The sequence below is a fragment of the Lissotriton vulgaris genome, chromosome 1_2 (assembly GCF_964263255.1).
Source record: "Lissotriton vulgaris chromosome 1_2, aLisVul1.2, whole genome shotgun sequence".
NCBI classification, from domain to species: Eukaryota; Metazoa; Chordata; class Amphibia; order Caudata; family Salamandridae; genus Lissotriton; species Lissotriton vulgaris.
The window spans coordinates 353,047,236-353,061,234 of NC_141686.1; the positions used below are offsets into that span (position 1 = coordinate 353,047,236).

A 13,999-nucleotide genomic window follows, 5' to 3' on the forward strand; every position below is an offset into this window, starting at 1 on the left:
GCGCGGAGCTGCAAGCTCACGCCGCCATCCCGATCGGCGTCCAAACCACGCCCCCGCATCGACCTGAAGGAAGACTAATCTTCACTCGTAAACATGCAAAACCATTATGCAATCTAAAAACATAACCACCTACAAAGAAGCTTTACTTACCGCATTATAATATATGTAGTTGGTGAGTTTTGTATTTCATTGTGAAATCTGAAATCAAGCATCCAAAGTACCACACTCATACAGGGAATGTGAGAATAACACAAGTGCTTTATCAACCATGTTAGCTCCTCAGGAAACACAGTCATGGGATGCAGATAATTGTAAACCCGACCCAGAGAAACGAACAAAGAAAGAAGAATCATACACATGCAGCAAGAGCTTTAGTTTGTCATCGCTACTAAAGAACCATCAGCAAACACACACAGGAGAAGCAACGTGCAATTGCAATAAATGTGTGAAGAACTTTAGTCAGTTATCACAACTCCAAAGACATCAGCGAACACACACAGGAGAAAAATCGCACCATTGCAACAAATGTGTGAAGAGCTTCAGTCAGTTATCACAACTCCCAAGACATAAGAGAACACACACAGGAGAAAAATCTCACCATTGCAATGAATGTGTGAAGAGCTTCAGTCGGTTATCACAACTCCAAAGACATCAGCGAACACACACAGGGGAAAAACCGTACCATTGCAGTGAATGTAGAAGTAGTTTTAGTGATTCCTCAAATCTCAGGATTCCTCAGCAAATACACACAGGGGAAAAGCCATTCCAGTGCAGTGAATGTGTGAAGAGCTTCAGTCGGTTATCACATCTCCAAACACATCACCGAATACATACTGGGGAAAAACCATTCCAGTGCAGTGAATGTGTGAAGAGCTTCAGTCGGTTATCACAATTCCAAAGACATCAGCGAGCACACACTAGGGAAAAAGCATACCATTGCAATGAATGTGGAAGTAGTTTTAGTGATTCCTCAAATCTCAGGATTCATCAGCAAATACACACAGGGGAAAAGCCATTCCAGTGCAGTGAATGTGTGAAGAGCTTCAGCCGGTTATCACATCTCCAATCACATCAGCGAACACATACTGGGGAAAAACCATTCCAGTGCAGTGAATGTGTGAAGAGCTTCAGATGGTTATTAGACCTACAAAAACATAATCGAACACACACTGGGGAAAAACCATACATGTGCAGTAAATGTGTGAAGAAATTCAGTCAGTTATCAACCCTCCGGAGCCACCAGCGAACACACACAGGGGAAAAACCATACAAGTGCAGTGAATGTGGAAGTAGTTTTAGTGATTCCTCAACTCTCAGGAATCATCAGCGAAGACACACAGGGGTAAAACCATTCCAGTGCAGTGAATGTGTGAAGAGCTTCAGTCAGTTATCACAACTCCAAACACATCAGCGAACACACACTGGGGAAAAGCCATTCAAGTGCAGTGAATGTGCAAAGTGCTTTAATTGATTATCACAGCTACAATGTCATCAGCGAACACACACAGTTTAAAAGCCATCTAAGTACAGTGAAAGTGTGAAGAGATTTAGTTGATTAGAAAATCTACAAAGACATCAGCAAACACATATTGGGAAACCCCATATAATTGCATTGAATGTGGAAGTAGTTTTGGTGACCCTTCAACATTAAGAAATCATCCGTGAACACACTTAGGGGAAACGCCATTCAAGTGCACTGAATGCGCGAAGAGCTTTAGTCGATTATCAATTCTATAAAGACATCAGCAAACACATACTGAGGAGAAACCATACCATTGCAGTGGATTTGGAAGTAGTTGGTGGCAGGATTTTTGGCAAACTACAGGGATTAGTGATAAAAGCTATAAACACAACACACTTGAATAAGTTTAACAAGCACAGACTGGAGAATATTTCTAGCTGATTTTGGTGGTTGGTCCTTTTGTGCAACAACTGGTTCAATGACAGCTGCTAGAGAACAACGTTCAAAGGCAGAAGAAGTAAAAGTAGGAAATTGTGACCTGTAACTGTGAGATCATGCTTACAGTGCACAACATTGACATCCGAAGCCCTGACGCGGGGCAAATGATGCTCATTTCAGTCATCGCATGCATCTGTTAATTGCACCCATCATAGTGGCACTTCTCCAGAGGTGTCCAATATCAAGCTGGAGCCTTGGGAAATTTGCTGGCTCACCACTGACTGTAAATGATTCGCGGCCACTTCCGGAGAACTTCAGGCCCATCTCCTTGCTCCCCTGGCCTGCCAAAGTCGTCGAGGCACACGTCAACAACATCCCGTCCGACTTCCTCCTCACCAACAACATTCTGGATGACTCCCAACACGGGTTTAGAGCTGGTCACAGCACCGAGACAGCCTTGCTCAGTGTCTCTGAGGACCTCCGTTCCATTCTTGACACCGGCGGTACTGCAGCACTGGTCCTGTTGGACCTCAGTGCTGCCTTCGATACGGTGTCACACGAGGTCCTCTTGACGAGATTGGAGGAAATTGGAGTTACAGGGGTAGCCTTGGGATGGTTCAGAGACTTCCTGTCTAACAGGTCCTTTAGAGTCTCTACCCCTCCTTACATCTCGAAGGAGCATAGCATTGGACAGGGAGTGCTGCAGGGCTCTTCCCTTAGCCCTACCCTGTTCAATGTCTATGTTCGCCCTTTGGCGGAGGTGGCTAGAAGGAATGGAATTGCACTGGTATCCTATGCAGACGATACCCAGTTGGTGGTGGCTCTGAATAACAGCAGTGGTCTGGAAGCCCATCACTTTAAACAGACACTCACTGACATCACCAACTGGATGAAAGCGAATTTTCTCCAATTAAACGCCGGAAAAACGGAGATTCTGCTCCTGGGGAAAAGCACCGCGTCCTGGGGAGACAACTGGTGGCCTGACATCTTAGGCCCACCCCCCAAGCCAAAAGATTGCGTCAAAAATCTGGGAGTATGGGTGGACTCGGCTTTAAAGTTTACCATCCACACTAAGAAAGTGGCTGCCACGTGCTTTGGCATTTTACGTAACATCAGGCCCATTCTGAAGTTCTTTGACTGCCGCACCCGCCAGCTCATTGTTCAGGCGACGATCCTTTCTAGACTGGACTATGCCAGCTCTCTCCTATTGGGAGCGAACCTGGCTGAAAACACCAGATTGCAGAGAGTCCAGAATGCGGCAGCCAGGGCTCTGGTTGGTCTCCCTCGCCATTCTTCCGTATCTGGAGCCTTAAAAAAATTGCATTGGCTCCCGGTGGGCAAAAGGATCCAGTTCAAGGCTTTATGTTTAGCCTTCAAAATCCTTAAAACCGCCTCTCCCCCCTTGCTGAGTCCCCTCCTGTCTGAGTACACCCCTAGAAGATCGCTCCGTTCAGAGGGGCAACATCTTGCGACCATTCCTCGCACTAGACTGGCTAGAGTAGGCGGCCGATCCTTCAGTTTCCTGGCTGCCAAGCTATGGAACAGTTTGCCCGAAGCCATACGGGGGATTCAAGACCTCTTAGCCTTTAGAAAGGCCGTCAAAACCCATCTTTTTCAATAATCTGTCATTTATCTGTGCTACTTTCTCTCTGCATTTTGTCTGCTCGCAGCGCCGGGACGCCTCTTGGCTGGGGCAGCCGTGCGCTATATAAATTACCATAACATTAACATTAATTGTATATGAATATATTTGAGACCTTTCTTATTTACAGAGAATCAACCAACCAACTCCTAACTGGTGAAAGGACAAAATCCGTGCATGATGACAAAATTATTGATCAGAGAGAAAGCAGTTGAAAAGTGTAGTTCTTAAAAGGTTTCTGAAAGCTTGAAGATTAGGTAAAGATTGAACCTTTAGCAGTAAATAATTCAGCTCTTGGAATCCAGAAATATTGACTTGCTGCTTTACATTTTTTGATCCTTGGCACTGAAACAGAAATCTGGATTCATAAGTAAAGGAACACAAAAGATACTGACCCTTTTTAACATCTATATACAAATTCTGGCAGCAGTGACCAGGAGCAGAGGATTAGCTGTGGTATCTTACGTGGATCACACACAGCTGGTGGTGGCATTATCTGACAACTCTGGGCAGTTATTGCAGATTGGGTGACAGCCAATTGTCTTCAGCTCAATGGCAACAAATCGGAGATCTTGGTCATGGGAAAAGATATCCATCTGTGGAGTGACCTCTTGTAACTGTCCTCTTTGGGCCCTCCGCCGGCTCCTAAAATGGCAGTAAAAAATCTATGGGTCTGGATAGACTTTCTTTTCAAACCCAGACTAAGGTAGTAGCCGGAGTTTGTTTCGGGCTCCTACGTGGGCTTAATGCTTTGCTGGGTTTCTTTGACCCTCCCATCCATCAGGTAATCATTCAGGCCACAGTACTCTCTAGACTGAACTATGCAAGCTCCCTATATATCGGGGCCAATAGGGCAGAGATACTGCGTTTACAGAAGGCACAAAATGTAGCAGCCCGGGCCCTCCTAGGTCAGCCGAGAATCTGCTTCATCGCTAGTTCCATCCGCAAACTACATTGGCTGCCGGTGGAGAAATGCATCTGAGGCTCTCTGTATTGCCCACAGACTCGTGATTCTCCAATCTCCTGCTATTCTGGCTAGCCGCATGGCGTCCTATAGACCTACCCGTCAGCTGCGCTCCAAGGACCAGCATCTGGCGGTTGTTCCTCGGTTAAGCTTTGGAACTCCCTCCCTGCACAAATTAGAAATATTCAAAAACATTCTCTTTTCCGTAAAATATCAAAACTCACCTCTTCCCTGCATAATTGCCTCCTAGGTGTTCTTGGCTTGCTTATGGCAGTGACATTTTAGCGCTGGTACGCCCGTTGTTGGGGCAATGAGCGCTTTATAAAACCCCTTAATATAACATAACAAGCAAAAAGATACCCTCGTTTTATAAACTGTCAGTGAATGAATGGACATAAAAAGTATGTGCTGCCTCGTGAGCAAGCAGTGAAACTTTGTGATGCAGTTGGGACGTCCTCCGACCACAAATAAGATGGATCGTAGCATTCTGAATCATCTGTAAGGTGCTTTTGTGTTGCTGGAGCTGCCAAATACACAGTGTTCTCATAGCCCAGCCTTGCCTAGAGGAAGGACTTCACCGATATAATATGTACATCAGAAGAAAGGATACATCTTCAGTAGCCAAAGATAGTAGAAACAAATGCTTTCCACTGAGTTCATTTTAACAAAGTGCTGAGTCCGGGACGTTCTTCCTGCTGCCGACCACCACCACCCAGCCAGTGAGGAACATAAACGAGACTGCTCTTCAGCCCACCCATCCTTATACATAACACACTACAGAGATTTGCTCCAGGGTCAAACTCACTTTTCTTTCACGTTAACAGCAACAAGTTCTAAACTGGACAATTTATATTTAGGAACAAGTGGTTTGTACGGCCATTAGTGGCATAATAAATTTGAAACCCAATACTTTATACATCTGTGTTAATGATACATAACCAAACATCCAAACACCACCCATGTATGGACATCCAAGAGCCTTTTTAAAACCACACTACAGAGGTGTGTACCAGGACCAAACTCAATTTACTTTAACATTACCATGAACTAAATTATGATACAGCAAGAACAGTCATGGTGCTATGACATGTACACAATGATGACTAGATTTTACTTATTACTAAAAAATGTATGTTTTTTGATATGTAATAAAACAACACATTTATTTGAATTCATGGTATTGGACTGTTGATTGTATAGGAGATCTTAAATGTGCTTTATTTCCTAAACTATAAAGATAATTTGTGATGTCAGCAAGGAGCCTAGTTTATTTGACTGTAGAGTGGTCAATTGATCTCGATAGCATGACTGCTTTCAGCAGGAGTCTGCCGCAGGTGGCATTAGAGGACCCTAGTCTCAATAGCATCACTGCTTTCAGCAGGAGTCTGCCGCAGGTGGTATTAGCGGGGACTATTCTCGCCAGTGTGCCTTCTCTCAGAGTGAGAGGTGCTGAAAACATGTCTGTATCCTGTCACTTCTCTTGTTAATAATCCATAAAAATACCACAGAATGTTGAGTACTTGAAAGCAGTCTGCCATACAAGGGATTTGAACATGAATTTGTCAAATACAATTTCAATTTTTTTTTAAGGTTCTTATATAGCGCTGCTTTATCTAATGTCTGATGGGTTTTCTTCGAAAGCCCTTTCTCCTTCAGAAGAAGTTTTCCATCGGCATACCCAATGGGATTTCTGATTAAAGGCTGACAATTCGTCCACCTCTAAACAGGGCTGGTGGGTGGACCGTTGGTTTGGCTGATATAATGCTTAGTTGCATTTTTGATAGAGTGCCCTGTCCACCACACCCTGAATTCAGCCCGTCTTTCTTTAGTGATTTTTCTATTTTGAGGTACATTTGAAGACTGTTCCTTGCCTTTATAGTTTGACAGGTGGTCCACGGTCTTCCAGAGGAGCAGTCGTAACAACCTCCACTACCCCGTTGGACCACCGTCCACCATATTTAGTGATCTCCACCAACCTGGCTATCCCTGTGTCTTCAGAGGAGCAACAGGAGCTCCTCTAAAAGCACCTAAGGTTTGCTGAGTGTCTGCCCTGTTTCCCATGGGTGCCCAACAGACTTTTTTGTTTTGCTCCTTGTTGTAAAACTAGGCATTAGTTGTGAGGCCTGCACAAATAATGGGTCTACGTTTGTCCTTCACTGGGAACCAAACACTCCAATGTAGCACTTGACTCTCAGAGGGTAGGGCTGCAGAGCAGTCTAAGGCTTACTCTAGGGAGGTGGTGTGGGCTAGTAATCGCCATTTACAGCTACGCAGAAATAACACTCAATAATTGATTGTCCAGTCTGTACTTTTCTTTATAAAAGGGAAGAGTACATTTATTACACACACACACTACTAAATACTATTTATCAATTTACAAATATACATAAGTTGTTAGAAATACTTGTTGACATTGCGTAAACACTCCGCCCCTCCCGCGGGGAGGGGATCTAGTACCACTACTAACATGTGTGAACATCATCAGCTCCCAAATGCATCTGGTTGACCATAACCTGGAGTGGTGGCCCACCCATTCTTTCAACAAGCACTTCTAATGGGAACATCAGCCATAGTGACACATAACCATGACTGAGAGCATCTCATACTGACCATACAGTATATATATTTAAATTACAGTGGCTGACAGTCTGGTTGTTCAACTAACGCATTAGCAAGAATACATGCCTAAGCATCACTTGGAATGACAGGTACTTATCATATTTGGTAACATGATCAATGCAAGTCAACCACAGCCCCTAAAAGGCATCGTATTCATAATCACTTGATTATGCTCCGGGGAGAGCCGCACTGACTCTGATGGCCTCACGCCGCATTTCCACTTTCTCGGGCGTCCAGTCCCACACTGGCACCCCGCATCCAGGTAAGTTGGTGAGCTGCTCGGGTGGCCAAACCCGCTGCTCTCGCTGGCTTCCCAACTGGCCTGCACCCTTGCGTGCTGCCGCGAGAGCCAATCTGTCATTTTGGTCTGCCCACTGCTGCGGGCAGACAAGGACACTGCAGCCGGCTGGGCTGGGCCTCGGGGGAGTGCGACGGTACTCCCCCCTTATTCCCAGGGAACTGAAACTACCCCATGTGGTCTCTGTCTCCATAGGAGAATAATGGAGTGTTCCTACAGTGAAACAGTCTTCCCATATAAGACCTATTCCATCTCACCACCCAACTCTGCATAGTGCCTTCCACACCATTCTCTCTGTACCAGCTCCTGTGCAACTTGCAAGAGCTATCTCCCCCACGCAGCCTTTACATGGGTGCACACACGTGTGCACACGTATCCACATGTAACCAGTCCGATGCCCCTTCCCCTGGCTGCAGCAGCCTTATCTCACAAGGCGGACACCGTTGAAAGCCACATGCAGTCCATTTTATCATGAGTTCACTGTGGGTGAGTCCCAGCTTACGAGGCGCTCCCTCAGTAAAAGCCAAAAAATCAGGTGTTCAAAAAGAGAAAAAATCCAGGTGACTCCGATGGTCAAAACCACCTTCTCACACTCCTAATGTTAGAGTTTGCTTTTTGTAAAAACAATAAAAATGTACCTGATACACTGAGAGCTTTCTACAAGGGAGTCTGGGTCATTTGTTCCTTGTTGTTTTTTCTGTTTGAAACTGCCAGTCTTTTCACAGAGTTCCAGAAGCAAAGCAAGCGGACTGAATGCCTACCAAATGCCTGACTCATTGTCAGTGAAATTGCTCTCCCACCCTCGCAGCTCCACCATTAACCCCTTCGATGCTGATGACGAGCTCAGCTCGTCATCAGCCACGGGTGGCGTGTGCTGATGACGAGCTGAGCTCGTCATGTAACGCGGTTTTGCGAAAAAAGCCGCACAGCGCAAAAATCACAGCAGCAGCGATGCGGTTAAGTGAGGTGCCCCTGCCCCTGCACTCTTGAGTGTTAGTGATCGAGGCCCTCCTCCACCCGCAGGTTTCCCTGCGCCTCATCCCTGGTGGTTCAGTGGACCTCTGTCTCCTTTCTCTCACTGTGCTCCTTCACTCGTTTTTCTACCCTTTCTATCTTTCACCTTTCTGCACCTTTCTTCATCTCTGCTCTTTTGTGCCTTATTTCTGCCCATTTTCCCTTTCTCTCCCTCTGCTCCTTCACTCGTTTGCACTCGTTTTTCTACCCTTTCCATCTTTCACCTTTCTGCCCTTTTCTGCATCTCTGCTCTTTTGTGCCTTATTTCTGCTCATTTTCCCTTGTTTCTGTATCCCTTCTTTCCTCCCTTTACCTTTCCCCGCCGCTGCTGCCCCCGCGGCCCCTCCCCCCCCCCAGCGCGACCGGCCCAATCCAGCTCCTCTCCCCACTCCCGCCTCCCAGCTGTCCAGCCCTCCCCGACCCCTACTTAATGGCGGCCACTGCGGGGACAGGCGAGCAAGACCACTGACTCATTGTCAGTGAAATTGCTCTCCCACCCTCGCAGCTCCACCATTAAGTGAGGTGCCCCTACCCCTGCACTCTTGAGTGTTAGTGATCGAGGCCCTCCTCCACCCGCAGGTTTCCCTGCACCTCATCCCTGGTGGTCCAGTGGACCTCTATCTCCTTTCACTCACTCTCCTCCTTCACTCGTTTTTCTACCCTTTCTATCTTTCACCTTTCTGCACCTCTGCTCTTTTGTGCCTTATTTCTGCCCATTTTCCCTTTCTCTCCCTCTGCTCCTTCACTCGTTTTCACTCATTTTTTAGGTCGAGCAGACGTAAAAAGCAGGCGAAGCCTGCTGTCTGCGAAGACATCTTTTGCTGGCGTGTCTGGAGGATTGTGAGACAGCGATCAGGCACGAGCCTCGCTGTCTCAGATTCCTCCTCGAGGGCGCGCACGGCACCACACACGCATGCGCATACACAGAGACACACAAGCGCCCATGCACGCACCCATACATACAGAGAACCCACCCCCGCCGTCGCATACACACACGAGCGCACACACACACACACACACACACACACACACAGTGCATACCCACACTGCATACACACACGCTCCCCCCCTTACCTCACCAGAGACACACACACGTGCGCACACACACACACACGCGCACACACATGCGCACACACACACGCGCACACACATCCCCCTCACACCCCACTCACCAGGTTCTTCTTGCGTGTCCCTCGGCAGCCAGCGGGTCATTCCGGTTAACAGGCGGGGGCCGCGGGGCTCTCCACGAGCACGGGAGCCCCGCTAGCTAACACGGAAATCCTCCGGCGGGCACAGGAGCGCCTGCTTCCTGTTTTTGTCCGGCCCCGCCCCCGTCCCAACAAAGGTTGCCTGGCTTCCTGTCAAAGCCGGGCTGTGGCGGTGAGTTTGCTTGTTTTCTCATTGTTACATTATCGTGTGGCTGATTTCGGAAGACCAGATTTTGAAAACAAAAAACAGGGACATGGCACAAACGTAAAAGCAGGACTGGAATGCTGCATCACCAAACGACTTATTTGACCGCGGTCACCAACGTCGAAAACAAGACAATAAGGTGAAATGAGATCTGTGTTACTGGTTTCCTGCAAAGTGCTGCTAATTAATCCAGCTCTAGTAGACATAACAACTTGCCTTCTCTTGTGTTTAGGCTACCCTCCATGAAAACTAAGACTTCTGCTAAATGCTGAAATTTGTCAGGAGAAATAAAGGGTGAGCAAGCAAGACTGTTGGGGCAAATACGGAACACCTTGTCACTCGAGCTTGATTGTGTTTTGTATGCACCAGTTTGGGAGAGTTGTGTATGCACACATGTGTGCATGTCCGGTTTAACTTCAGATTTCAGTTAGGGGCAGAGATGTCTGCAAGCATTGCAAGCACCTAGGGCTATATCATGAAGAGTTTTACTGATTTAGCATAGGCCTGAGCACCTGTTTATTTACATTTGAGGTGCTTAAAGTTAATACATAGAACTCAAAATATCTCTGAATTAATGCGTACATGACAAGTCTTAACAAAGTAAGTGCCTCCACTAATCATCAATAGCACTTGTGCAGGCGTTCTGATTCTGCACACGACCTATATGGTTGTTTTTTAAACAGTGCGGCATGCCGCCCTTTATATTATGTTTTTTTAAAACAGTGTGACACGGCACACTTCACCTTCAACAATGACAGCTGCACCTTTCTTTTCTTCTGCGCAGCTCACCAAACTCTATCTTACTCCTTCACTCACTCATCCGAGTCCTGTTCCATGTCAAAGCTCCCCTATCTAACGCCATCCCGCTCCCCCACACTCACCCCCACCCATGTACTAATCATGACACCTTGAGGAGGTTGCTTGCTGGCACAGGCTTTCTGGTCCTCTCCATGCTCATTTGCCATGGCCAGGCTGGTATAGCTGGCGGTTCTGCTGCATGTCACACTTCAACTTCAACAATGGCGACCGTTCATTTAATTTCTTCTGCGCGGCTCGCCCAACTCCATGCCACCACAGAGACAGTAATTTGCATGGCTCAAATAAGTAAGTTCTTCCGCTGGTCATCGAGAGCTCTCATGCAGCTGTTGGGATTACTGGTGGGGTTTACTCTAATGGAATGCATTCTGCATGTGTTTTTGTGTGCGTTCACTCAGTCATCTGTTAGGCATACCTCATATGTACTGTGTGCATGCGCCCTTTTTAGGTCTCGGCTAAAAGACGCGCGTAAGCGCGTCTCCGCCGAGATCTTATGTCAGCGAGTAGCAGTCCCAGGAGACAGTCCTGGCCACGCGCATCCTTCCAGGCGATTTGTAACTGGAACGCGCGCTGTGGCCAGGCGCTGTCTCCTGGGAAGCGCAAGCACCCCACACGCATGCGCATACACACACACAAGCGCCCATGCACGCACGCACATACATACATACAGAGACACCCCCCCTGACACATACACACACGCGCGCACACACACACACACACGTGCACCGAGGCCCCCCCCTCCCTCCCCCGCCGTCACCGTCGCACGCATACATACACACACGAGCACACACGCACACACACACACACAAGTGCACCAAGCCCCCCCCAGCCTTTTTTTGAACTTACCTGGCCAATGTAGGGGACTCTGCTCAGCACGCGGCGCCCAACCTCCTGCTGGCGCGGCCCCGGGGCTCCACACCGCTCACAGGAGCCCCGGGCCGCGAGACGCAACGACTCCGCCTGCCTCCTCTTCCGGTCTGAACGTGGCCCCGCCCCCGTCACAGGCGACCGTGCCTGACTTCCGGGGCGGCCGCGGCGGCATTCCGGGGGCATACTCGATTCTATATTTAAAGGGCCTCCTACTGTGTAATGTGACAGGCGGTCTGAAATTATGTTTTGCGAGACGTTTTCATGATGTAAACTTTTAAAAGATCTCTTTGAAAGAAGAATTTGCAGACTAAACAAAACGACGGCATTGGAGACAAACAGGAAATGTACCCGCATTTTACAAACAAAAGACGAAGTATGGAACGAAATAGTGACAAGGAAATAGAACAGTCTCTCACAAAAGTATGCAGAAAACGGTGAGACCTATTAAATGAGTGCAGAGTGAGTGCAGAGTTGTAATGCAGAGTAGTGAGTAGTGAGTGCAGAGTAGTGAGTGCAGAGTAGTGAGTGCAGAGTAGTGAGTGCAGAGTAGTGAGTGCAGAGCAGTGAGTGCAGAGTGCAGAGTGCAGAGTAGTGAGTGCAGAGTAGTGAGTGCAGAGTAGTGAGTGCTGAGTGCTGAGTGCAGAGTGCTGAGTGCAGTGTAGTGAGTGCAGAGTAGTGAGTGCAGTGTAGTGAGTGCAGTGTAGTGAGTGCAGAGTAGTGAGTGCAGAGTAGTGAGTGCAGAGTAGTGAGTGCAGAGTAGTGAGTGCAGAGTGCAGTGAGTGCAGAGTAGTGAGTGCAGAGTAGTGAGTGCAGAGTAGTGAGTGCAGAGTAGTGAGTGCAGAGTAGTGAGTGCAGAGTAGTGAGTGCAGAGTGGTAATGCAGAGTGGTAATGCAGAGTAGTGAGTAGTGAGTGCAGAGTAGTGAGTGCAGAGTAGTGAGTGCAGAGTAGTGAGTGCAGAGTAGTGAGTGCAGAGTAGTGAGTGCAGAGTAGAAGAATTTGCAGACTAAACAAAACGACGGCATTGGAGACAAACAGGAAATGTACCTGCATTTTACAAACAAAAGACGAAGTATGGAACGAAATAGTGACAAGGAAATAGAACAGTCTCTCACAAAAGTATGCAGAAAACGGTGAGACCTATTAAATGAGTGCAGAGTGAATGCAGAGTGGTAATGCAGAGTAGTGAGTGCAGAGTAGTGAGTGCAGAGTAGTGAGTGCAGAGTAGTGAGTGCAGAGTAGTGAGTGCAGAGTAGTGAGTGCAGAGCAGTGAGTGCAGAGTGCAGAGTAGTGAGTGCAGAGTAGTGAGTGCAGAGTAGTGAGTGCAGAGTAGTGAGTGCAGAGTAGTGAGTGCAGAGTAGTGAGTGCAGAGTGCTGAGTGCAGAGTAGTGAGTGCAGAGTAGTGAGTGCAGTGTAGTGAGTGCAGTGTAGTGAGTGCAGAGTAGTGAGTGCAGAGTAGTGAGTGCAGAGTGTAGTGAGTGCAGAGTAGTGAGTGCAGAGTAGTGAGTGCAGAGTAGTGAGTGCAGAGTAGTGAGTGCAGTGTAGTGAGTGCAGAGTAGTGAGTGCAGAGTAGTGAGTGCAGAATAGTGAGTGCAGAGTAGTGAGTGCAGAGTAGTGAGTGCAGAGTAGTGAGTACAGAGTGCAGAGTAGTGAGTGCAGAGTAGTGAGTGCAGAGTAGTGAGTGCAGAGTAGTGAGTGCAGTGTAGTGAGTGCAGAGTAGTGAGTGCAGAGTAGTGAGTGCAGAGTAGTGAGTGCAGAGTAGTGAGTGCAGAGTAGTGAGTGCAGAGTAGTGAGTGCAGAGTAGTGAGTGCAGAGTAGTGAGTGCAGAGTGGTAATGCAGAGTAGTGAGTGCAGAGTAGTGAGTGCAGAGTAGTGAGTGCAGAGTAGTGAGTGCAGAGTAGTGAGTGCAGAGTAGTGAGTGCAGAGTGGTAATGCAGAGTAGTGAGTAGTGAGTGCAGAGTAGTGAGTGCAGAGTAGTGAGTGCAGAGTAGTGAGTGCAGAGTAGTGAGTGCAGAGTAGTGAGTGCAGAGTAGTGAGTGCACAGTAGTAATGCAGAGTGGTAATGCAGAGTAGTGAGTGCAGAGTAGTGAGTGCAGAGTAGTGAGTGCAGAGTAGTGAGTGCAGAGTAGTGAGTGCAGAGTAGTGAGTGCAGAGTGGTAATGCAGAGTAGTGAGTAGTGAGTGCAGAGTAGTGAGTGCAGAGTAGTGAGTGCAGAGTAGTGAGTGCAGAGTAGTGAGTGCAGAGTAGTGAGTGCAGAGTGGTAATGCAGAGTAGTGAGTAGTGAGTGCAGAGTAGTGAGTGCAGAGTAGTGAGTGCAGAGTAGTGAGTGCAGAGTAGTGAGTGCAGAGTAGTGAGTGCAGAGTAGTGAGTGCAGTGTAGTGAGTGCAGAGTAGTGAGTGCAGAGTAGTGAGTGCAGAGTGGTAATGCAGAGTGGTAATGCAGAGTGGTAATGCAGAGTAGTAATG

At 47.7% G+C, this 13,999-nt stretch overlaps 1 pseudogene; it reads left to right on the plus strand.

The window, feature by feature from the left end:
• Positions 1 to 268: 268 nt before the first annotated feature.
• On the plus strand, positions 269 to 1,513 carry LOC147736791 (uncharacterized; annotated as a pseudogene).
• The last annotated feature ends 12,486 nt before the right edge of the window (positions 1,514 to 13,999 follow it).